Raw genomic sequence first — 27,760 nt, 5'->3', positions numbered from 1 at the left:
AGACAGATAAGAACAAACTATTTAGTAAACATGAGTTACCGGTACATCCCTTCAAATGGAGAAAAAGATGAAACCCATAAGAAATTGCCATGTCTGACAGACAGCAAAATTATAAAAATCTGCAGGCTAAGTTTGATTAGGCCGATTAGGGGGTAGTGGTAATAATTGTGGGTCAAATTTTAAATGATATCAAGGGATGTTTCTGATATGATTTACTTTAAATAATGGGTCATTATCAATGAATGTTTCTTTCAGACTTCTATGTCCATGTATAATAGATTATTGACATTGCCAGCTAGATAGCTCAGCTGAGTGAGTCAGTACAGCCCACATACATATATAACGTCGCCTTAATTCCAGAGTGTCGTAACTCCAATTTTGAAAAAATGAGTGTTTGGTATCAAAATGTTCGTAATTTTTTGCTCTATCTAATGGTAAGAACAACATCACTCTGGTTCTTGTCTGTAACGATATATTGAATGGGTCAGAGTGCTGTAAGTCCAGAAATTGTGATAAAAATAACGTCCATAATATCGCAACTTCTGAACCAATAGTTTGTTAAGCAGATTTTTCAAGGTATCAGGAATGACATTTTACGTTTTATATTTCTTGATAACATGTAAGTGTTTTGCTTTAAATGTTATCTAATTATCTATAGATTATTATTTTAATGAACTGTTTCAAACCTTAGAAAGAAATAATAATTACTCTAAAACCCTTGAGCTAAATTCAAAGCACCATGCTGTATTATGAAATTCGGATAGCATGGAAATCGGATAAATTGATACAAACTTTCAATATTCACAAGGATCAGGGTGTCATTTTATCAACGGTCGTACGCCCGGTCGTAGCTAAGATTTGGTCGTACGACCGATCTTACGGCTACGTCGCGTTTTATCATCATGGTCGTAGCTAAGACGTCGTAAATTTACGTCGTAACTTTAAGGCTGCTTCAGACCAGTCGTAAGTAGTCTAAAGATCTTAAAAATGGCGGCCATTTTTGCATAATTCCCGATAGGAACTTTCAAACACAAATATTTGAACAATTGAAGTTTACAACTAACGTAGGTTTTCCGCGTACATGTTAATGTACAGTGCTGATCCTATTTTAACATCCCAGGAACGCAACTATCACTTCCAGTTTAAATCTCTGGATAAATTCCACGAAGAAGCTATGGTTAGTTATATTACTTTTGTTTTAGTATAGTACAACCGACGTTTAATATAACTCCTGTCACATCTGTAGTCTGATTAGCAAATAATTCTTACAAAACTGTACGGTATTCTATACCGTTCTATACTTTTCATTTCGAAATATTTTAGTACAGATATTTCGGACAGTGCAGATTTCGGACAGAACATAGATCTAACAATTGTCAATAATAATTGTGTAATTGTCAAGCTATAAAACCAATTTGATTGTTATAATTAGTCAAGTATCTTCTTTTGTAGACCTTTCAATGAAGTTGCTACAGTATCTAGGTGAAAGACATGTGTTAATAATGTGAAATCAACATGGCAACATTATGTTAACCTACAGTACAGTGCTGTTATGGGAATGCATATGAAACTGGGGCACTGTTGTTTGGTAAAGCATGTACATGAATGCGAAATGAGCATTTTAGATCCAATTTGGTGTATCACATGAAAAGAGGATTGTAAACAAAGGACAAGTAACTTGTGCAGACAGGTGAGTTTGAAATATAGACAGTTTTAGAGTTCACTTCACCCCTCTTTCTATGAAATCTGATTAAAGCACTACACCTCACTTTTTGTTATGTGTTGTTATGTGCTTTACACAAATTAAGGTGGAACATGTGAAATGCAATCAATTATGGTGATTAAAATATTCATTGTTTTAATACATTTCTTTTTATATAATAAGTTTGGACCAAATCAAAATACTTTAGAGATATTACTTTTCCCCTAATATATTTATATGGTATAATGATAATCTGTGAAGTACATTATTATTTTTTTTCTAAAATAAAATTATCACTGTAAAATTTCAAAATAAGTTTGACTATTTAAAATAACTTACTTTGTATTAGTCATTTAAAGTGGGTGACCTACTAACTTAGATATGAGATATCTCTTTCACCCCTCATTTGTTCTAACATTGATACTGGGAAATACATGTATGTCCCAGTTTGACAGTACATTGATAGTTGTGTTGAAAATCACACATAAAATTTTTTATCAACAATTATATAGCAGATTTTTCTTTATTTTTATGTCACATTGATACTTGAAAATTGTCTTTCATGTAATGTTTCAGAAAATGGTGTAATATATATCAAAGTTCCATGTTGCAAGTTAACTTGTCAGTGTTAAAAATATTGAAAATTGCATTGAGTTAAACATTTTATAAAAAAAATACTAAAAAAAGAAAATTAACAAACAAAAGGTTTATTTGTTGATGAAATATTTATTCTAGAAAGGGATGATGGGTGAAGTGTCTTAATGATTTTGGGATGTGAAGTGTCTTCAGAGGTTAAGAGTCTTGTTTCCACATTTAAACAAATACTATTGTAATATATTGTAGTAATGTTAGATTTGTGGAAATAATTATCATATTTACTCATAGGTTTATTAAAGTTTATGTAGATATTATCCTAGTAGGCTTCTTTTCAGGTATCACTTGATTTTCTTTTATACGAGGGATGATCAAAAATTAACCGGACTTTGTAAATGATTCTTAACCTGTTAAATGAATTTACATAACAATACACGGAAAATAAATCGGAATCTATCCCCTAAATGATACAAAAAATACCATCAAGATATATTAGCAAAGAAAAAAGTTATGCTGTTATTTGCATGCACATGTAAAGCAATGCGGCGCACGGTATTATTTTAAAATTGACGTTAACGACGTCACAAGCGTATTGTCCTTAACGGAGCAGATTTTTACTCATTCACGGACTAGGCCAATATGTGGTACAGTCATGTTACTGATGCAGCGGATCCACTGCCTATATATATTTCTGTACAAGTGGGTATCATTTTGTATTTTAATAGAATGAATGATGATAAAGAGCTCCTGTAATGACGCAAACTTCCGTTATTTCCTTCTGTAACTTGATTATTGAAAAAATCGCACATGCAATTAACTGTATTATGTATTACAAATAATGTAAACTAATGTTGCTGAATGATAATGTATCAAACATACGAAAAAATAACAGAGTAATACAACTATGATCAAAATTGTCATTATTTTAAAATAAATAAAACGCATAGCCAATTTGAACAGTGACTGTTAAATTCTTGACACAATTTCTCCATAAGACTACTGCGTAAAATAAGAAAATAATTGATACAATTGCAAACCAAGAATACAATATATGTAAATAATGCATTAATTATTATCATTTTAAGATCCTCAGAGTTGACTGCACCGTCCCGTAGTTACTTTCGAACATCGTTGACAATGTCCGCAGTCAATCGACTGTCATTTTTCAACGTCTTGGCGATTGACGTCACCAACGTCCTTGAAAATGTTTTTTTCTGTCTCTCCTTTACTTGTTTTCTATTTCTCTATTATCCTTTCTTAATCCTTTAAGCTAATCAAAAAATATGCTGTGGCTTTATGGAACTTTTCCCTTGATAACCATAATCTTTTTCTACGTTTTAAACAGTTTCTCGTCTTACATTTGACAAATTTTTCCTATTGATCGATTTTCGAGACATTCCGACGACTTAGTTTTAACGCGAGTATTTGTTTAACATGTGACGTTTGAATTGTGATTGTAAATATAAATATGGTTTAAATGAAGTCATTTTTACTGACAACGTCAAAGATATGGTACATGACGTTTTGGCGTATTTTAAAATATAAATGTGCCATATTGTAAAATACACGCAGCATAAAGCGCCTGATGTCAAGGGGAATTTACGCGATGCGCCGGTGTCCATTACCATGGTTTTTGAATTCGCTGTTACGGACAAGATATTTGCGTTATCAGATTAGATATAGTATCAGTTTACAGGTATTGTTTTCCGATTAAGTGTGATATATAACAATAAGTGATAGGATGAAAATTCTTCAATTGCCAGTCACAGTCCGGTTTATTTTTGATCATCCCTGGTACATGTACATGCTATATAGAGTCTATGAAATTGTAGCTGAATTTTTATCTGATTTTCCTTACAGATATAAGGCAGCATGAATAGTTTGTACTTGGTGCATCTGCTGTAAAAGAGGACATTAACAATGATGAGGCTGTTTACCACCAGGGTCAGTAGTGACAAACTTATTTTAGAAACAGTAATATAAAAATAAAATTACCTTACACTGTCAGAAAACTGACAGTTATAGAGGAATATAAAAAAAATTCAACAGTAAGAACCTATTTAAAAGCTCAATGACTGTGACTGACAAATATTATTACAAAGACATACAAAATAATTGAATAAAAACTATTGACATTTAGTTTATAAGGATTTCACTTGAATTATACATTTTCATATTTATCTGTTCATGACATTTCATATGAGATAGTTTGTAAAAAAATATTGTATCAAATTACAATGTTAATTATTTGATTTTAAGTCAGATTATTCTCTGTAATGTTTCAGAATACTGCTGAATTCTGGAAGATTTACAGATAAACAATCCTATGGTTGGAATCAATATCCAAGGACAGCTCTCCCTTAAAGGGGCCAATTGTTGTGACCTTGTTATATGGCCAACAAAGGACATAAAAGTCCTAAAGATAGTTAAGAAGAAAGTTATATAGACTATTAAACATTTTATCAATTTAAATTGAATAAAGTACATTATGTATAATTTAATAATTCCATAATAACTTTGTTTCTACATGCACATGAATAAAAATAACACTTAAGTATGGTCACAAAGGGACAGTCAGTGCTCTACAATTATTACCCTGAATGCATGTAAGAAGCTTTATGTGAATGCTTTTTTTATTAATGATTAATGAAAACATATACATAGGTTAAGGTCTTTAAGTTGTTTCTGAATGTACATGTTTGTACTGACTGTATATTCACTTGTCTTAAATGTCAAAACTATAGCTATTAATGTATGTCAAAATCAAATAATTATATTTCTTGAAGTGATAACTTTACTGAATTATTCTCTTGAATAACATTATGAAATGTTTGATTCATGTTCAAAACTTGAAAGGAATACACAGCAAAATGATGTTTTTCTCTGTATTCAATATGATTAAAGTGACTTTACAAAAACAAAGATTTATGTGTTACAATTCATCTGAAAGTAAAATGACATGAGATAAATCAATGTAACATATGTGTTTATATTGATATTTATTTATTTATTGTTACTTTAATGCATTAAAAATTGTTGGGATGAATATTAAAAACACAAAGAAAATAACACAAAAGGGACAATAATGACAATAAACAATCTTAATGTAAAGCTGTGAAACTTTGGAAGTGACATTTTATATTTAATGTGCTAAATTTATTCTTTGTCTTAACTGCTCTTGTCTGAATAGTACCCTGTGTCTGTTAAAACATATTGTTTTATATTGTTATCTAGTTTCAAGATTGTTTTCTAGCAGAAATGTACATGAATTCTAAACAGGTATTATCAAAAATTAATAAGAATTAGAAAAAGTTGTAACATGTCATTTCAATGTCATAATTTTCTGTGCAATATGTATTCATTTTCATACTGGAATAATAGTAAAAGACTTTGTAACATTCTAACACTTACTGTTCTGTAAATACTTTTACAAATAAGCCAGCCATATTGTTTTCAACTTTTCCTTAATCTTAGCTGAAACTGCTGAGAAAGACTCTTCTAATGTTTGCAGATGTTGTTTAGCATTTAACCTCAGAGCCCTGTACAATTTATTTTATTCAAGCTGTGGCTCCTGTAACTTATTCAATGTCTTGAACGCACATACAGTTTGAACCTTGATGGGTGTCTCTGTATTCAAGCATCAACAGCGCTTTGTTCGAAGAATAACCAGAGTGACGCTACCGCTTTTATAAGAAATAATGTGCCTAACATGCTGAAGGGATTTAAAAATTTCGTCTATATAACATGTTTTGTAGACGGATTTATGTCCTCCTTTGTGATGCATCTCTTTATTTTGATCCACAAATAAGAATCTATTCGTCTTTATCAATGATTTACTGTTTTTTGTTATGTAATAAAGATCAATATGCAATGTATCCAATGTATTTTTTTAAAATTTTCTATAAGAAAAGAAATCACATTCTCACACAAAAAGACTTCTCGTTTTTTTGTACTTTATTTAGTTAATTTGGAAAACAAAGTAACACCTCGGAAGCATTAATCACAACATAATTGCAGACTCGGTTTGATTGAGTCTGCACATGAGGGATAATGAATCCGTGCAACATCCCTCACGCCCTTAAACGTATTTAAATGTCCTTTTTGATCCTCCCCCATGCTTTGCCGTTATTAAAGCTACTTTGACGAGGCATACACGGTATTAAGTTTATGCATAAGTTTTTAGCTCACCTGAGCATGCTCCGGGTGAGCTTTTAGGATCGATGATTGTCCGTCGTCCGTTCACATTTTGTTGTTAACACTCTAGCGGTCGCATTTTTGCCTCAATCATCATCACAACTTGGTCAGGATGCTTATCTAGTTGATAGCTCGGATGAGTTCGAACATGGGTCATCTCGGATGAAAAACTAGGTCACAAGAGCTAAAAATAGAAAAACCTTGTTAACACTCTAGAGGTCACATTTTTGCCTCAATCATCATCAAACTTGGTCAGGATGTTTGTCTAGGTGATAGCTCGGATGAGTTCGAACATGGGTCATCTCGGATGAAAAAGTAGGTCACCGGAGCTAAAAATAGAAAAACCTTGTTAACACTAGCGGTCACATTTTTGCATCAATCATCATTAAACTTGGTCAGGATGCTTGTCTAGGTGATAGCTCTGATGAGTTCGAACATGGGTCATCTCGGATGAAAAACTAGGTCACAAGAGCTAAAAATAGAAAAACCTTGTTAACACTCTAGAGGTCACAATTTTGCCTCAATCATCATCAAACTTGGTCAGGATGTTTGTCTAGGTGATAGCTTGGATGAGTTCGAACATGGGTCATCTCGGATGAAAAAGTAGGTCACCGGAGCTAAAAATAGAAAAACCTTGTTAACACTCTAGCGGTCACATTTTGGCATCAATCATCATCAAACTTTGTCAGGAAGCTTGTCTAGGTGATAGCTCGGATGAGTTTGAACATGGGTCATCTCGGATGAAAAAGTAGGTCACTGGAGCTAAAAATAGAAAAACCTTGTTAACACTCTAGCGGTCACATTTTTGCATCAATCATCATCAAACTTGGTCAAGATGCTTGTCTAGGTGATAGCTTGGATGAGTTCGAACATGGGTAATCCTGGATGAAAAAATAGGTCACCTGAGCTAAAAATAGAAAAACCTTGTTAACACTCTAGAGGTCACATTTTTGCATCTATCATCATCAAACTTGTTCAAGATGCTTGTCTAGGTGATAGCTTGGATGAGTTCGAACATGGGTAATCCTGGATGAAAAAATAGGTCACCTGAGCTAAAAATAGAAAAACCTTGTTAACACTCTAGCGGTCACATTATTTGCCTCAATCATCATCAAACTTGGTCAGGATGCTTATCTAGGTGATAGCTTGCATGAGTTCGAACATGGGTCATCTCAGATGAAAAACTAGGTCACCGGAGCTAAAAATAGAAAAACCTTGTTAACACTCCAGCGGTCACATTTTTGCCTCAATCATCATCAAACTTGGTCAGGATGCTTATCTAGTTAATAACTCGGATCTGTTCGAACATGGGTCATCTCGGATGAAAAACTAGGTCACAAGAGCTAAAAATAGAACAACCTTGTTAACACTAGCGGTCACAATTTTGCCTCAATTATCATCAAACTTGGTCAGGATGCTTGTCTAGGTAATTGCTCGGATGAGTTCGAAATCGCATGTGAAACTAGGTCACAGGAGCTAAAAATAGAAAAACCTTGTTAACACTCTAGTTGCTACTGTTTTGATCCAAGTATCCTTGAAATTAATCTGAAAGTTTGTTTTGATGATTTCTAGGTCAAGTTTGAATATGGGTCACCAGGGTAAAAAACTAGGTCACACTGCTCAAATATGGATAATCCTTGTTAACACTGTAGTGGTCACATTTTTGACTCACCTGTCATGAGACGTGGTCAGAATGCTTGTCTAGGTAATTGTTTGGATGAGTTTCAGGTGAGCGATCTAGGGCCATCATGGCCCTCTTGTTTTATAGTATATATATGGGATTTTTAAAAAATCGTTATTTCTTTGTTTTGGATAGAATTTCGGGGTCCTGTGGTTTATCATCTTTATGCAGTCGTGTTTACATTGACAGGTGCGCGGGAAATCACGTGACCCGGAAACGTACTTTCGACTGTATGGTTACTGTTTATACGGTCGTACGACCGAAAATGGTCTTAGCTGCGACTGAGGGCGTACGACCGTGTTCATAAAACGGTCATGAGGAAATCGTAAGCTCGGTCGTAAGTATCGGTCGTAAGATAAGATCGCAGTTACGACCGTCTTTGTTGATAAAACGGCACCCAACTGTTTATAACTTGATATGTGATTGATTATATGATTGATTGATCAATGTTACCTTGTACATATTCAGATTAAATACGTAATAAGGTTTTGCATAAGATTGTTTATACATTTAACTTAAAAACAAAACTCATAAAATGGGAAACATACTACTGCCATTGTTACATTTTGTACAATGTTTTTCTTTAACTATGTAAGGCAAATTATCGTACTGGTGCTAAGTAATTTGAATACAATTTACACATATAACTTAATTTGCCACTCATAACTGATGTTAAATTAGGTGGTGTTTACTTCATGTTTATTTCATGATTTCATAATTTTCATAATTTCAAAATTCTGCACTTTCATATAACTATAACGATAAGTTAAGTATAAGTGATATAAATATCAAAAGTTTTGCTGTCCAAGGCATTATGCAATCCACAGAGGTTAACAATACCCACTGTCATTTTGAAAGAAAGACAAAACACTTAAAATGGCAGAAGTGTTCAGTCCAATATCACTCGTTTGTGTTCTTAAAACAGTACGTCCAAACGTCAAAGACAATATGGTGGGTTAAAGTTGACTATATCCCTATAACAAAAGTTTAAAAGTTGAGAGTTGTCTCAGATGCACCATTTAGCGTTAAATAAGAGACGTCATTTGCACAACAAATACTTATTAAACAAAATGCCACCCTGTTGACCTACTCAGCTATTTTGCATAAATCAACAGGGTGTCTATACCTTTTTGTCAACATAATCATTTTCAGTCTTATGCTCAAATTTATTATGTAATTGGAACATGCAAAGCAAAATTAATCTAAGTTTCTAAGTTAAAAATAATTCCTGTACATCTACTTCCAACTCGTAAGGTAATACCACCTGTAATTATAAAGTGATTTGAACCTTTGAACTGAAAAGTATCCATTGCCAAAACTATTTTTTAAAAAGAAAAAAAAATATGTTTGGTTAAACATTTTCATTCGATTGAAACGTAGAAAACATGATTTTGTGAAGAAATGTTACAAAGTCTAAAGACCATATAAAAACATTAAGGAATCTTTAAATTGTCATATTGTTTCATCAAAAGTTTGTTGAAGTAAAATAGAATTAATATTTGACTGAAACTCTTAGATATTGAGAATTGCTTTTATACGAATGAGTTATTGATGTAAACAATTCAGTTAAAAACATTAAAAGCAAACGTATACTTAATTGTTATTGTATGTTAGAAATTGTTTGAAAAGAAGTTGTATGCCACTTTATATATAAATACATGTAGTAATTGAAGTACAGTAGTTCATTGAAACACCATAACCAGATCTGTAGCATCTTTGAAAATTTGTGAGCTTTGAGTTGCGTTTCATATTTTTCATTTTTTTAAACAAAACATTAAGTAATGCTGTTCTTAGAAAAGGAAAATACATAGGTTTATTCTTTTTTATGTTACAGAGAAAGGAATTCGTTGTTGATGTTGTTTTTTTTTCAAAGTTTAAGCAGTTACATCTTTCAAGCATTTTTGTGTGTTTTGTAAGTCAAATAATGTTCAACATGCTGTTTGTTTGCAAGCTACAGGTATTCAAAATTGAATTTGGAATTAATTAATGATATAATAAACGAAACCAAAAGTAAATCTGAATTCCAAATATTTTATAGTGTACAATCTTAATGTGAAAATAGCATATCATATGATAAAAGTTTTGCTATTTAATATGGTAAATATCAATACAATGACGATGTTTCTGAATTTTGTTTTCGTTTTGTTTAAATCAATGTGATACATTTTCAAGATCAGTAATATTTTGTTGTTGTTTTTTTGTTCATTTGCAAGGCTCACTATTTCATGTAAATGGTCATAGGATAATGAAGCCCGAGTTCAATTTCAACCTTAAAATGCCTGTTCGTGGCTATTAGCACTTCACCGCATTGTCTTGATTTCTATTATTGACTTTTAAGACTAAATTTACTGTTTTGATCCTGATCACATTCCATGCTCTGTGGTGCCTAAATAAATGTGGATCCAGACTATTCGTTAAAGCACTCAATTTCTAGTTACGTTTAAATGTAATATAATTTCAGTATAAAACAGTAAAATAGTCATTATTTCACACTGTTGTAACTCCTAAATGTAATGATATTTTAGGGTCACATTGCTGTAACTTATTGCAGCACTCTGGTTCTTGTATTGTTTTCAATAAAATATATTCTTCAGTGATTTTTCATGTTTTTATTTTCAAAAAAAAAAAAACTATCTACAGGAACTTCTTTGTAATTAAAAGTGTAAAAGTTAAAATAATTCTGCACACTATGATATATTTTATATTATAATTGGTTAAGTAAGTGTGAAGATATAGACTGTTAAAACTTTGAAGTCGATTTTCTCAAAATTGTGAAAATTCGACTTATATCATTATGGAATTAAGGCGACGATAATATTCTGATTCAGGTTTGATTCCGGTCAAACTGCACATTTTTCTCAACCTGTGATATTTTCACCCTGCTACTTTAAGGGTCCAATATAAGTCTCTGATGGTACATAACTCAATCATAAGTCAATTCACTTTGTTACTTAAGTGTTCCAATGAAAAAGGACAAATTTCAATATGCTGGGGTTATGTCAATGCATAGAACTATGAGACTGAAAATGTTTAAGCTGTAGAGCTGCTGTATGGTATTCCAAGGGTTCTGGTTTTTGTATTTTCTGATCGCAAGATCAGTAAATACATAGCTAACATCCACGGTCTAACACAAAATTTCCTAACAGTCCTAACAACGCAAAGTAGTTCTCACTCAAAACTGCTTAAAAACCAGCAATTTAAAAGAAAGAATAATTTTTAATGTAATTTTAAGGAATTACTGTGCATTGAAAGTTCAGATTAGTCAAAAGAAATATGAGGCTACAATCACAAATTTCGCGGATGAATATCATTTTAATCAATGAAAATGCTATTTTTAGCTATGTCGATTACTGAATACTCCAGTAGTACACAAATAAATCTGACTGCCGAGTAGTGGAATATATACATGTCGGACTGTTTTGGCGAGAAGATTTTCGCTAAATTATTTTTATCAGTGTTAAACAGGTTTATCGTGAACAAAATACCTCGAAATTGATAAGGATTACAAACACGAAATGGAAATTCTCAATTTAGAATTACAATGTATTTGTTTTTATTCAGGCTACATATTACGTATTAATTCACCGTGGTGCAGGGGTATCGCGCTCGTATCGCGCTCGTTTAGGGTGTGAGAGGCCTAAGGTTCAAATCCTAGTCGAGGCAACTTTGTTTTTGAAGTGTCTTTTTTAAGGAAGTAGCCACGATATGCAAGGATAAAGTGTGGCTGTCATAATAAATGAAAAATGATTTTTGATGCAACTCTAGTCATGCAAAATTCCATATGTATCAATCTTAAACTGTTATAGAAAAACGCAGTCGCTGCGTAAGATGAATTATAGTATATAAAAATAAACTTATATAGGAAAATACATACAGATAGTCAGTATGATTTAGATTGCAAAGATCAGAAAATACCACAGAGCTTGCAGCCCTTTGATTTTGGTAGTGCTGAGGTATGGTATTCTGAGTGTCCCTGGTTTGAGTTTTAGTCAGGCTGCATTTTATTTTCTCACTCTTTGATATTGATAACTATTTTCAGCTCATTATTGGCTGGACTGCATATATTAATGATTTATTTGTATTGAATAAATATCGTTAAATATTTAATTATTGTCTTTATATGTGACGTTATTTTTGATAAGGCATTGTAACAGTACTACTTCTTAATTTTACCTTTTTGTATGAGGGGGGAGAAGCCCTTAATTAACTCCTTACCAGTAGATTTTATTTTGCACGATGATGATAGCTTGAAAGGATCTAGATTAATAAAATACTACATCAATCATTTTGTCCTATTGGATTGTAAAATATTTATGGATTGTCAAAAAACTATATGGAGTTCTCCTCGGTGACATTAAACAGTCCCAATTGGCCATGCATGTAGGAACAAGCAGACCATGAGACAGGGTGGTCTGTACCAAGACAGACCCGATATCGAGACAGGGTGATCTGGACAGGCAGTGATGTTCAGATCACTCACTCAGAAAGGAAGTACACTCAAGGTCCTGGTCTTCAATTACTTCATTTGCTTACTTGGAGTAAAGGTGCCAGAAACAATAGTATGGTATCATAAAAAGCACAGACTGTAATAAAAGTCAATCCAAAAAATAAACTATAAACTGAATTCAAAGATTATACAAAAGAAATTTATTAATTCTTTATGGTAAACATAGAAATAAAGATATTAGGTATTTAATTTTGATATATAGCATATTAACACATATAAAGTGCATTATGCAATATAAATTTCAACTTAGTGCTTAAATGCACTCAGTAAATCCACATACTTTAAACATGATTTACTAATCTTAGGATTTCCACATTCTTCCCCACCTAGCTCCGATGAGATCCACTAGGTTGACCATACCATATACCTTACCTCATATTGTTTGATTACAGTTTGGAACGAAAAAATGAAAGTTTATTCTAAATATTGTAAAGCTTTTATTAAATTTCACAAGGCTTTCAAGAGTGGACACATCAACAATGCAATTGTCATTTTATTTTTTTGAAAATGTGTTGGACTGCCGGTCTAATGCATGTAGATGCTGCGTGGGCATATAGCGATTCCCCTCTTTGTGTGTGTGTGTGCATGCGTGCGTGAGTGTGTGTTTTATACATAATATAGTAAACATCTTTTGAAAAACATCTTGTCCAATTTCAACCAAACTTGGCAGGGTTGTTTCATGAGTGAAGGGCTTCCAAAGTTGTTCAAAGACTTAAATAATGCCCAGAGCATAGATATTTTGCATAAGGCATTGTCTGGTAGACATTCACAAGATTTTCACATTATACCCCGGGGGTCAAATAAGCGCTAGGGTTCATAGATTTTCCTGATATGTATGTAGTTAAAACTTAAAATCTTCTCTGAATTGACAAAGGTTAGATATTTGTCATGAAACATTGGGTAGTGAGCCTCTACCAAGATTATTCACGTTACAGCCCAAGGGTCAAAATTAGCCACACCCCTGGGGTCATATATTAAGTTTTTCCTTATATGTATATAGCAAAAACTTTTTAAAAAGTCTTCTTATCAGAAGGCTTAAGGCTTAGAGCTTAGATACTTGGTAAATAATTTCAAATGTTGCCCCTAGTGAAATAGCACCATGGTGTCATAGGTTTTCCTTAAATGTATAAACATGTATAGAAAAAAACTTAAAAAATATTCTCCTCTGAATTGACAAAGACTAGAGGTAAGATATTTGGCATGAAACATTATGTAGTAGACCTCTACCAAGATTGTTTTAATTTTAGCCCTGTGATAAAATTTGCCTTGTGCGAGGGTTGAGGGAGGGAGTCATTAATTTCCGTTATGTACTTGTAGTAAAAAAAATTAAGAATGTACAAGGCTAGAGCTTAGGGCTTTGATGCCTTAATTTTGTCAAGTACAAATACTTTTATTTCGAATCAATTATTGCACTATGGCGTTCATTTTTTTCTAGTGAATGTGTTTTGAATGTAAACGAATATGTTCAAATAACTTAAAGTCTTGCTGAATGATTCAATTCCACATTTTATAGACTACAAACCTGCATGTTAGTCTTGTTTTTAAAGTAATAGATATAAACACTGAATACTCTATTTTACTATTTCAGTATTGTATACTGCAGATAATAAACAGGTCTTTGCAAACTGATTTCTGTATTGCTCTTCAGTTTCGCAAACCATATAGTCTTGCCTGGAAAAACAAAGCACTAGTCTGTAGGAACAACACCACTTTCTTGTCCTATTAATAACTTTAGAAGAAATAAGCCTAGATTTGTGTTCTGAATTGACTGTAACCAGAAGAGGACTTCTATTGAGGGCAGTAGATTAAAATCACATGGTCTTGATAACATAAATAGAGACCGTATTGTCAAGCAATGTATACCTCAGTGCTTGCAGCGCTTTGATTTCATCAGTTAGGTCAAGGTTCACTTTTGTATCATTGCGCCAAACTGTATTTAGGTTCGATTTTGGCGCCTTTTAGTTACAGTTTTTGTCAAGACACGTACACAGTCGGTTGTTTCTTCAAATTGTTTTTGGAAAGGGTTTTACTGTGCCCGAGTTTCACCTCGAGAAGTTTTTCTTTGGTTTTCATTTTTCATACACGATGTAGACTAGCAAACTATTTGATCTTCAGTTGTTCAGAGACTAGCCTGTTTGTGTGTATTTAACTGTTGAAGGACAGGTATTTTTTTATTGTTTTTGAAATTTGTTCAATATGAGTGACCGGAGATCAGCTAGAAACAAAGATGTTCCTGACTACAAAGCTATGAATGGGGGGAATGATTTTGCTCCTAATCGTAAGAAGCAATTAATTGAACCTGTTCCGGCTTCTCCCCTCCATGTGTTTAATTTGACTGAGGAAGATTCTACTGTGACACCGCCTGAGGTACTTCCGGAATCACATCCAAGTTCAGATTTCGAAAGAAGGCGTGGCTTTGACCATTTTCTTAAATTTACTTATTATATCATAACGTAAGGACCTTTGGTCAGGAAAACCAGGTATATTAATGCCTTTTATATCAACGCATTGAATGAAGGCTTTTCTGTTTAGTGTCTTAAACGTTTAACTATTGATTTTGCTGCAACGTTTAGAATATGTTTATTCATAATTCAGGTTTACTGAAGTGTTTTGTTGTTAAACGATTAACTGTTGTTATGTTCAAGATTGGACTATTAAGATTGATTGTTGAGTATGTTTATCACAATTAATCAGGCTGGTGAAAATGCCTGATTGGGCTTATGACTGTGGTGCTCACGGACCTTGATACGAGATAGGTTGAGTACGTGAGTATATGTTTGATAACCTTGATTGGCAGTAACCCCTTACGGCAAAGGGACCATTGAGATTCTGGGGGATTCCTCTAGAAGCAGCCATTGGTGCTGCTGGCAACATTGACTAGGTGAAACTAATCCGTTCATTAGACACATTGACCTTTTCGAAAACCTAGCTAAACACCGTTTTCCGGTACGTTACGGTTTTATTTCTGTGGAATTACACTAAATGAAGTACATAACACAGTTACACGATATTTCTATTTCTATCATTATTTTACCGTTTAAGGTGAAAAAATTGATGCAAATTATCAATATTCCTTTAATATCTATCGCAAATTTTTTAACAAATAAATTGTTTATAATGAAAATCAATAAAATTAAAACAGACAGTGGAATCTTCCATAATAAATAAGGTTATTTTCTGCGTAAACTTGTGTATTAACTTTATTTTTTGTATGGAATTAATCATACAATGATATTTAATTATTTTCTTATAAAGAAATAACTGTTCTATTTCAATTTAATTTAAAAAAGGCCAAAAACATCGATCCGCTATTACACTCCTTTAGGTGAATTCCCCAGAGCTATGTACAGAAAGTACCGGAAAACGGCGTTTAGCTAGGTTTTCGAATTCGTGAATAGTACACAGACATTAGATAGGTAAGTCATTTCATTTATTTATCTTATTGAAGGTTCTACAATGGTGGCAGCGGTAACTTGAGTACCAGTTTTACCAGTACCAATCGCTACCTGCAAAACTGCAGATTTTAGGTGAGGAAATTTTTTTGTAACCTAAAATAATCGAACCTTGTGTCTGTTTACGGGTGTAATTGGTCTAAAGACATATGCTTTAATTTCATAAGGCACTTTTACGTGTAATTTTCGGGTTATTGATTTATTACTCGAATTTGGCGGGTTTTCTTTCGCGCATACAACAGGATATACACCGAGTCCAATCGTTCACTATGTTTCCCAGGCGGAGAACGCATGAAGAGATCAATTTTACAGGTGGAAAACCGATACTGTGGTAAGAAAATTGTCTTCAATTTCTTTGAAAATGCATATTTCACAAAACTTTATAGCCTATTCAGATCTCGTATGATTACTTTATCCGACAGGCATCTCAAACTCGCCAAATCTTTGTTAACTTATTCGATCATTATCGACAACTGCACAAGAAAAGTCACAAAATTGGTAAAATCGCTCTTTGATAGCCAATAACTTGACATCCAAGCAAACTTCTAAACATTTGTATCGCTCTAAAGGTTCTTTATTAACATATCCTCATCCACCAAAAGCCTGTTCTATTTCTATTCCGTATTTTTGGAGTATAATATCGTTTAAGCGAATTTTCAAAATGAACGCATGAGCCGAACTTTTCATGTGGTTTCATAGGTTTGCAAAGTGAACGCATGAGCAGGTGGTATTTTAAAAAACTCCAGTTTTTCCTAATTATCTAACAAATTTAACATTTTCAAACTTTAAAAACCTCTCATATGTGCCCTCAAAGCACGACATATGCTTTTATTTGCGTTAATCGTTAAGTATGTATGTAATATTTCTTACTTTTATGTAAATATTACATACTTAGCGATTAACGCAAATAAAAACATATGTCGTGCTTTGAGGGTACCTATGTGTTAAAAAATGAGAGGGTACCTGTGATATAAAACTTCAAATGAAGAGAGGTAGTTTTTTTATGAATTTTTTCATTTATTTTTGACAATATATTGCCATTTGTCCGAAGATGATATGTATATGAACATATTAAATATGTATGATGCATATATAATCAAGCCATAGGTTTATTTCAGCCCGAAAAATATGTCGAGGTGATGGGCGAGGCAAGACATGTCGATTTTTTGTAGCTTATTGTGAAGTTGCAGTACATGAAAAACGGGCACATGACAAATCAGCACATCAATAAAACATTATAGTGTTCCGTGGTATACATCTGTTCTACGTGTCATACCGCCTTTCCTTATTACAATGACATTTTACTGGATTGTTATCCATCGCTGGTTTGTTTTTAGCAGAGAATGACCTGTGCATGTTCAAAGAGGGTACCGTTTGAGCAGATTTCGCAAAGAGGGTACCGATATGGATATGCACCGAGCATTGATAACTCTTATGCGAAATTTATTTAGCATGTCGTCATGCTTATGATTTGGTAAGAAATATATAATAATAATTGCACTGTGCAAATTCTCTTGTACATAATAAATACGGAATTGCTGTTGTACTTGTTAAACAGATAAAAAAAATTGCGTAGAAGAGAGCTGATCCATTTCACCTGAGAACACAAAAATTATCACTTAGAATGAAGTGTATTTTTATCAATATTAATATCAATGATTGTTTTACAAAATAGGTACTTTGATAATTAAATCATGAATCCTGAATAATAGTATACAATTACTATCATACATGCATACTATTAAACAACAAATACAACAAAGGACAAATGACAAATAATAGCGTATGTATACTCTTTTAAAGTCCCTGTACCTCAAAACTTTAATAGTGTAATATGATAAATCTGATACTCAAATAAAGAATTACCAATATTACAAATATTACATAGATATTATCGAATTTAACAAGTTCTGTAAATAAAGGGAGGTAATTAGAAACACATTTTGATAAATACTTTGCCTATTCTTCATTAAAATAAAAAGTGTATTATTTCTAAAAGAAAAACTCATAATGAACCTAAAAAAATATGTGTTATTTCAACATTTTCTTGTATGTTCATTTTGTTGTAAGGAAGGTGTTATATATATTCTTGCTTAAAGATCTTGTATGTTATAATTAAGGATGTAACATCCTTGCGAAAGTTGTATATAAAGTCAGTTCTTATGAAAAACATGTACTTAAGAAGCTGACATTATTAAACACATTATATAATATTTCTTGAGGGAAAAAGGTTGTGAAATTTTTATTTGAATGCAAAACTGATTTTATTACCAAAAACAGATTTTTAATTATCTCCTTTTATTATCGGAAATTTTAAATTTTGGCAATATCCTTATAAAAAGGTTTTCTGTAACTTTTAACATTGTTAATTCTTTTTTTAAGCCAAAGATTTTTCATATAAGAACATAAAATTTTGAGTCACAGGATCTTTAAGTGTATGTTACATCTTTAATTATAACATACAGGAAATTTAAGTCCCATCAACCAATGATGTTGTATTTTGCAAATATTTTACTCAAAGTTTTAGCAATGAGGATTTATTATATTTTCACAGAACCGAACAGACCTTCATCTATTGCTTATAAGCAATTCGTCATATTAAGGTATGAAAATAGGGACTTCTGTTTGCTCAAACATTTGGAACGAAAATTTTGGAATTTAAAGGTTCAGTGATCGATAACATGTGAGATATCCATGAAAACTGGAGTAACCAAAAAATCCGCCTGCTCACGCGTTCATTTTGCAATCTGATGAAACCACATGAAAAGTTCGGCTCATGCGTTCATTTTGAAAATTCGCTTAAACGATATTATACTCCAAAAATACGGAATAGAAATAGAACAGGCTTTTGGTGGATGAGGATATGTTAATAAAGAACCTTTAGAGCGATACAAATGTTTAGAAGTTTGCTTGGATGTCAAGTTATTGGCTATCAAAGAGCGATTTTACCAATTTTGTGACCTTTCTTGTGCAGTTGTCGATAATGATCTAATAAGTTAACAAAGATTTGGCGAGTTTGAGATGCCTATCGGATAAAGTAATCATAGGAGATCAGAATAGGCTATAAAGTTTTGTGAAATATACATATTCAAAGAAATTGAAGACAATTTTCTTACCACAGTATCGGTTTTCCACCTGTAAAATTGATCTCTTCATGCGTTCTCCGCCTGGGAAACATAGTGAACGATTGGACTCGGTGATATAGCCTACCGGTGTGGAGTGTAAAATCGCCTAGTCGATTTGTGCACTTTGTCTGCCATTGTATTTTATTGAATTTTGCGTTAATTTTATGGAATAAATTTATTTATTTTTTGTAATTGATAGATTTTGTTGTAGTTTGTATTTTACCCGTTTAATTTTAATTATTGAACCATGTCTCAGCAAAATGACTCAATATCCATGGCGGACTCTGCATCAATTAAGGATGAGCCCGCTGCAGGGTCCCATAGACCTTTAGCGGTCAATTTTGGTGATATTGACAAGCTGATGCTAATTCCGGGAATCAGTAAAAAGTTAGCTATAGCCCTGGTATCGGTGAGGGAAAATAGTGGCAATATCACGCCCGAGATTTTGTCGGTCATTAAAGTGTCGGAAAACTTTTTTTCGGATGAGCTAGCACTTATTGATTTTACGTCGAATAAGTGTTGGTCTGTTGAAGAGAAAGTAGCGTTGACAGAAGCCAGTTAAGGGCTTGCCCAACAGAGAAGAGTGGATGTAGCTTCTCGACTTATAGTAAAAGGTCCTCAAAAGGATAGTCGAGGTCGGGAACCTACATCAGGTGAGGGTGCGCCCTATGGGGATCTATACCTTAGTATGAGGCCACCCCCAAGGAATGTTGACAATGATTTCCCTCCTGAGAGGGAACAAAATCTAAGGCTCCGGCTAGAGGACCAATATACCCCCATGGGTTGTCATGGTGATGCCGAAATAGGTAATCAAGCAAACATAAGGGGGTATAGGGCTAAACATGAACGATGTCGGCCCAGCTTGTTAATGAATACTTTGAATTCATTACCAAGGTATCTGACATTTGATGAGATAGACTCCTGGAAAGCTTTCATTTTGAAGTTTAACAGGTTTGCCGAGGCCTCTCATTGGTCAGAGGGAGATAAGTTAGATGGTCTTTGCTGGTGTTTGACTGGGAAGGCCATGGAGTACTTTGTCATTTTGAATGACAATGAAAAGGTAGACTCATTTAGGAGTCTATGCTTATTGCTGGAAGCGCGGTATGGGCAACATGATTTACATGCTGCGTTTCAAGCACAATTCAAGTAGGCTTGTCAAAACCCTGATGAGTCTTTGGAAGATTTTGGAGAACGACTGTTGATTCTGGCGGTAAAAACATTCAAGGACTTGCCAGTCTCATTTATTGATGAGCAAGTTATTGGTCGTTTCTGCCAAGGACTGTTTGACAAAGGTGCAGGGCATCATGTTTGTATGCAGTCACAGTCTAGTATTCAAGGGGCAATTCAAGTTGTCAGAAAATACCAACAGGTGTACAAGGCCATGCATGGTCAAGGTAGAAAGTATACTAGGCAATATGATGGGGAAACCTGCAGTGTATACGCAGTCGAAGCTACATCGGTTAGCTCATCTTCCACCCTGGATAACCTAACTGTAATGAGGGCAATCCAACAGTTGGAACAGAAGTTTGATAACGTTATTGGTTTAGGAAACCATAAGAAAGGACCTTATGTGTGTTTCAATTGTGGGAAGGAGGGGCATTTTAGAAGAAATTGTCCTGATCTAGGGTCTGGGAAATAGACTGTTTGTGGTACGGAATGACCATTCAATTTTGAGGTGGCTTATGGGATTCCGGGAGCCACAAGGGCAATTGGGGAGGTCGTTGAAGGAGCTGTCTCGGTATAATAACGTGTTGCAACACTGTTCAGGTTGTGATCATGGGAAAGGGGTGCAGTGGCCACAAGTCCGGACGTAGGTTATTGTATCGAGTACCATGTGGGAACACATCTGGATGAATTGCCTTGTGGTAGGTGTATATATTAATAACAGGGCCCAGGATAACTGGGGGTTCTTTTTGAGGAGGTAGATAATAATGTGCATCAAGTGAAGGAATACGGACCAGAAATTGACATTAAATCATATTCTGGGGGGACTAGGCGAAGCACAACTGCCTAAGTGTCTGAAGGTTGAACGCCATCTGACACCAATGATGGGAATGGCAAGTGAGACCTTGCAACAAAAGACTGGTTATCGCGCAGAGGCTGTGCATGAGGGGAGGCTGTTGCTCTCAGTGGACAGGTCTGAGTAAGCCATAGGTGCTTACTTGGGATCAATGGTAAGAGGCCTCGAAACATCTTAGATTTAAATGTTTCATTGGTATAGGATCTGTGATCTGCAAATTGTGGTTATTGGTAGAATAGGCACCTTAATCACAAGGGAGGAGTATCGTAACTTATAGAGCTAATTGAAAAAAGCAAGTAGTTGCAATACCAGTACTGGTTAGAACCAGAAAAGTCATCCTAGAAATAAGAGCCTGTTTGGTTAGGTCGTCAGGGTTGACCAACACCTTCAAATAGGATGGGGAGGAGTGTGGTGCTCATAGACCTTGGTACGAGATAGGTTGAGTACGTGAGTATATGTTTGATAACCTTGATTGGCTGTAACCCCTGACGGCAAAGGGCCCATTGGGATTCTGGGGGATTCCTCTAGAAGCAGCCATTGGTGCTGCAGGCAACATTAACTAGGTGAAACTAATCCGTTCATTAGACAGGTATATTAGTGCATCCAGACCTGGTACACAGACATCTAGATAGGTAAGTCATGTACTTATCTTATTGATGGTTCTACATGACATAAAAAATCATATTTCTAGAAAAATAATAAAGATATTTCTTTTAAACTTTGTTTGTTTATTGAGCATATTATAGTACTCCCCGCGGGTACCACGTCCTTGCCCTTTCCGATGTAATCAGAAAATTTGTTTCTTTACACATTGAATGCCACCAAATACTGTTTCCACCATTAAAGTGAAAGAGGAAGTGTTGCTTTTTTGTGAATTTGGTTAGAAATTGTTAGAATTGTTTTCATTTCAAATAAATTATGTCATTGATAGGAAAATCCAAAGCTGCCGGTGAGTGTTAAAAATACTTAGTTATTTTACCTCATATTTAACGGTTAAACTTATTATAATTTCATCTTCCGACAAGTGAAAGTCGTCTGGTGAAACTGTAGTAACATCATATTTTGTTATAAAAAATTATACTGAATTCCAAAAGGGCCATAATTAACATACCACGGTACCATAGTGCTCTCCGTTTAAGCTCCCATTCAAAACATGGCTGACTGACCATAGATGTTTCTTATTTAAATCATGGAGTTATTCTATGAATGACATGTGCATTTTAATGTCAAGATGCGACAGCAAAACACAATTCAATAAAATAGTAAATGCAAGTTCTTTTTATTTGTACAATTTGCTGGAAATAATAAGAACAGTGGTACCATATGGGACCATCCTATATGACATAAACAGAAAGAAAAATAATTTGTTACAGTCACTTTTGTAGGAATTATTTCCCCTTTTTCATGTTTATATGACACATAATTTTTGAAGTCCTTAAAAAATATGCTGCAATGTAAAATTCTTAACAGAAATGTGTCCAACATTTTCATTTTGCTCAAAATTATTGCGCCAGTGCAATTATTCTATGTATTTGTATTTAATATTCTGTTTCTGGCATAAATATTTTGACACTGAACATTATACTTTGAAGTTTCCTTTGAAAACTGAATGAAATGTATGCTGCTAGGTTTTGGCGCATTGAATTGGATCATAAAGATGTTATTTAATTTGTTTTGTTTTATACTTTGTTTATGTTACATGTTTTTTAAGGACTTGGAAAATTATGTGATATATAAGCATGCAAAAGGGAATTAATTCTCGCAAAAGTGACAGTCACTAAATATTTTTCCTTCTGTTTATGTTATACATTATGCTCAATAAACAAAGGTGGGGTGCAGGGGGGTGGGGGAATCTCAGGATCCGGGACGTCCGGGATCGTATTAGATATATAGGGAAAACTAATAAACTATATTTGTTGTGTTGATTATTGTCGTAATGAAAGGCGATTAAACGTTAACTATTTATTTCTTATTGTATGTAATGAACAATTAATTAATTTAACTTAAGATCTAAATATATTTACAGTTATTTATGAACAAACTTTAAATGCGGAAATCACAATACTTGTAATTATATGCCTCATTGGAAAAATCAAAGTTTTTGTTAATACAATATTTGGCTAAATAAAGAACATCATTAAAATTGTCAACAAGTATATCACATGCATATCTTTGACAAAATTCATGAGATAATCGATAATTTATCGATGACACCGATAACAGTTGGTCAATTCCCGGGATTACTATATGTTTAATACGATCCCGGATCCCGGCTTTTCTATAGGCGATCCCGGGATTTCCCCCCCACCATAAACAAACAAACTTTAAAAGAAATCTCTTCATTTGTTTTCTAGAACTATGATTTTTTATGTCATAAGCCCAATCGGGCATTTTCACCAGGCTGTTAAAGGGATATTTCGCATTGATTGTGTATGTTTACCAACTGACTGAATATTGTTTACCAACTGACTGAATATTGAGCCTTAAAGTTGTTTAAAATTTATTTTTTTTCTGGTGTATTCATGTCGATTTATTGTCAATTTCAGTTTTTACGGTCTTCGTGTAAATAAAGTTACGAAATACCAGTCACAGACCAAGGGCGCATTACATCCCTGACCTTTATTGGTTCCAATTAAATTATCGGCTTTTATTGTTATCTTCGACTTGCCATTCGAAAAGTTGCGAAAGTTTTCAAAACATCAATATCTAGCAGGTACTCTCGTTATCATAAAGCTCGCTATGCAAGCAGGCCCTTTTGGTCAGCTCTTCGAGCTTGCTAATAGGCCTACAAAGCTCTAGCAACTGGGAGACTTGGGCGATTAAGTCGCCTAAAGTAAATGAACTTCGCTGATTTAGAACATCAAAGCAAAATCGACTTCGCCACGCTTTATTACTTACTGCATAGACAGTTCTTTACGTAACACACAACGCTTGACAATAAATTTAATCCTCGCCTCTGGGCGTAAGTAAATGACATGTGCCACTTTTTTAATCAGGGAGTAAAAAAAGTTACACTCTGAATCGGTCCAACCATATTTGGCAGTAACTACATGCAACGTCACACCAACTGTAAATTTACTTGCATATAAATTAATACACAATAGGAGCACAAGGAAATGGCTCGATACAGTTATCTTTGTGGTCCGCGGCATTTTCTGTGTTCTTTGAATAGCAGTCGCAAAATACAGATTGACGGTCGATAAATTCATTAAAAATTCATTAAAACTTGGCCATGTAAACACCTGTTAAAATGCGATGAAAGAACAGGCCTTTCCCCAGGAATCCTGCCAGGTACAGGGGCAAGTTTGTGCCAAAAAGGGGGTGGGTGGATTCCCCGTCCCACGTTCGATTTTTTTTTGCTATTTTGATACATCAAAATCTGCTGTAAGAGTCTTCGTAAACAAAAAGATACCAGATAAATGTAACATTTTAACAACATAATACACTATATAATCATAAAATTAAGAGAACAACACAATGACAAAATATCATTTTATAAACAATACATGCAATGCATTAACTGTCTTCAAAGTCACTTATCATTGTTAAAAGCTGATAGTCTTTCTTTAAATTAGTGTGAACATCAATGTAGAAACAAAACAAGATGTTGACCCATTGAAATAAACAGGGGTCTCACTAGGATTTTTAAAAAGAAGTCCTGATACCCGAGATTCCCAAGCCAGAAAAAGTAGGAGTCCCAAATAATGTTGACAAAGCTTAGCCATCTTTGCTGCAATTATGTATATATTTTGACTAGCATTTATGCATTTGATGTTTATGATGAATAAACAGAATAATTGGTTAGCAAGTTATGGAGTTTGAACAGAAAAAAGCTTATTTTAGGAAAATCGTAATATGACCCAAATGGGAAACACTTTATCATAAAAAAGTGATTGAAAGTATCTGATTTATAATTTCTAATACCCTACATCATCAGACCATTCTGCTGTTTTCTTCCTGATTAACTCCACACTGCCCCTCCCATAAGTATGAGCTACTGGCAAATATCTCCACCTCAACTAATGTAAACAATACCTTAATTCATAAACTATATTTTAAGTGTCATTTTGGTTACCTTTTTAACCAGGTTTCCCGTAGTAAAAAACTGGCTATTAGATTGAGGTATGTTTGCGGGCGGATGGGCAGGCGGGCAGGCGTAAACAATTTCTTCTGTGCGTAACTCCTCCTACATTTCTCAAGGGATTTTGACTAAACTTTCACAGAAGCTTTGTCATCAAGTACCCTGGCGCATATTGTTGGGGTTTTGTGATTGGATAATATTTGACCTAATTATGGCCCTTTGTTTTTTTTCCTTATAAAGAATATATAGTGAACAATTTCTTCTGTGTGCAACTCTTCCTACATTTCCAAACGGATTTTGACCAAATTTTCACAGACGCTTTGTCATTAAGCGCCCATGCGAATGTTGTTGGGATTTTGTGATTGGATAATATTTTAACCAAATTATGACCCTATTTTCCCCTTATATAGAATATATAGTGAACAATTCTTTTATGCGCAACTCCTCCTACATTTCTCAAAGGATTTTGTTCAAACTTTCACAGAAGCTTTTTCATTAAGTGTCCTGATGCATATTGTTGGGGTTTTGTGATTGGATAATTTTTTACCTAATTATGGCCCTTTCTTTCCTTTTTTATACAGACTTATGATATAGTGAACAATTTCTTCTGTGTGCAACTCCTACATTTCTCAAGGGATTTTGTTCAAACTTTCACAGAAGCTTTTTCATCATGTGCCCTGATGCATACTGTTGGGGTTTTGTGATTGGATAAGTTTTGACCTGATTATGGCCGTTTTTTTCTTATATTCAGTATGTAGTGAACAATTTCATCTGTTGCGCAACTCTTTCTACATTTCTCAAGGGATTTTGTTCAAACTTTCACAGACTAGCTTTGTCTGCAAGTGCCCTGATGCATATTGTCGGAGTTTTGTGATTGGATAAGTTTTTACCTAATTATGGCCCTTTGTTTTTTCCATAAAATCTAATTATTTGTGTAATATATCCTTTTTATCACAACAAACTTTATTTAGTTATAAAACAGAAACTCTCTAGGTTGTTGCATGCCTGTCAACTTATCTGCCTGCTTTTGGGTCCTGTATAGTCAAGGTCAAGGTCATTGCTGCTAAAATTGAATCAGGTCACTGCTACTGAAAATAGAAAATAGGTTTCCAGTCAATAACTAGTTTGGAATAAGATATTTTTTAATGAAATTTGGTGTAAAGAAAGTTTTTATAAAGATATCACTTGGAATGGCTTTTTGGCTCCCTAGGGTCAAGGTTACAGTTACTAAAATAGAAAATTCATTATTCATGATTTACATTGCACATAGTTACATTGTTTGTATTTGTATTTCAACTACAGCATATTTAGCTACAATGGTGATAATTGAAAACCTGGTTTCATGGCATTGCCATGTTTCTTAATTATAAAAAGGGGGTTTGCGAAAATATCTGACAAATGAAATTTTGTCTGTTTCCTGCAAAAAATATTCACAATTCTAGTTGTTGTTGATTTTTATTATATTAGATTAAATATTTTTGATCAATTTAAGATTGTTATTCATTGGCTTTTTCAAGAGGCATCGTAAAACTAAATTTTAAAATTTGACCTGATGTAACTTTTTGAATACAAGTTCTTTAACAAATTTCTCCGTGTCATGGGAACTTATTATCAAATAGGTAATTGATATTTTTAGCTTCTTGAAATTTCATTCGAACACCCTATGTCTTCAAACTTCTCCCTGATAGGAGCTCCAGAAGTTTTGGCCCTTTACCAAATCGGCTCCATTCAGCATTTAATAGCATAGATAGCCTTCAAATAAATTAATGAATCAATTGATTTAATCATGATTTTGTAAAAGAATGAGGCTATAATAGTAGGGAATAGTATGGGAAAAGTAATCAGTACAAAAAGAACAGCTAGATCATAATCTTTATATAGCAGGCCTCAATGAATTTTTTTCGGGCCACTTGCCCTGCAGTGACCTTCCAAATTTACTGGCCCTTCTTAAAATGCACTCGCCCTGGATTTTGACAGACAAAAATTGTAAAAATCAAACAAAAAAACGCAAATTTATTAATTACGGGCTGTATTGGTATAACTGGCTTTATTCAATTACATATTGTTCAATAATGTTTATATTACTTTTATTTTTTAGCTCACCTGAGCTAGCTCAGGGTGAGCTTTTTAGGATCGTTGAATGTCCGTCGTCCATCCACACTTGTTCGTTTACACTCTAGCGGTCACATCTTTGCCTCAATCATCATCAAACTTGGTCAGGATGCTTGTCTAGGTGATAGCTCGGATGAGGTCGAACATTCCTTATAAGTATATAGTAAAATCTTTAAAAATCATCTTTTCTGAATTGACAGAGGCTAGACATGAAACCTTGTGGGGTAGACTTCTACCAAGATTGTTCAAATTAGTCCTGGGGTCAAAATTGGCCCCACCCTGGGGGGTAATT

General features: G+C 33.8%; 1 protein-coding gene and 1 long non-coding RNA gene across 2 annotated transcripts in view; both read left to right on the top strand.

Moving 5' to 3' along the window:
• Nucleotides 1–27,760, top strand: part of LOC132729482 (uncharacterized) — a 112,888-nt gene that overhangs the window by 61,846 nt on the left and 23,282 nt on the right. The gene's annotated exons all lie outside the window — the stretch shown is intronic.
• Nucleotides 817–5,947, top strand: LOC132729484 (uncharacterized). Its single transcript, XR_009625629.1, has 4 exons — nucleotides 817–1,177; nucleotides 1,453–1,690; nucleotides 4,157–4,240; nucleotides 4,582–5,947. It is a non-coding gene; the product is annotated as an uncharacterized LOC132729484 (long non-coding RNA).

Source organism: Ruditapes philippinarum, unplaced genomic scaffold (genome assembly GCF_026571515.1).
Source record: "Ruditapes philippinarum isolate M1 unplaced genomic scaffold, ASM2657151v2 ctg1273_1_1_1_1, whole genome shotgun sequence".
Lineage (NCBI taxonomy): Eukaryota > Metazoa > Mollusca > Bivalvia > Venerida > Veneridae > Ruditapes > Ruditapes philippinarum.
The sequence above is the reverse complement of the archived record's forward strand: the minus strand, read 5'-3'. Positions and strand labels throughout refer to the sequence as shown.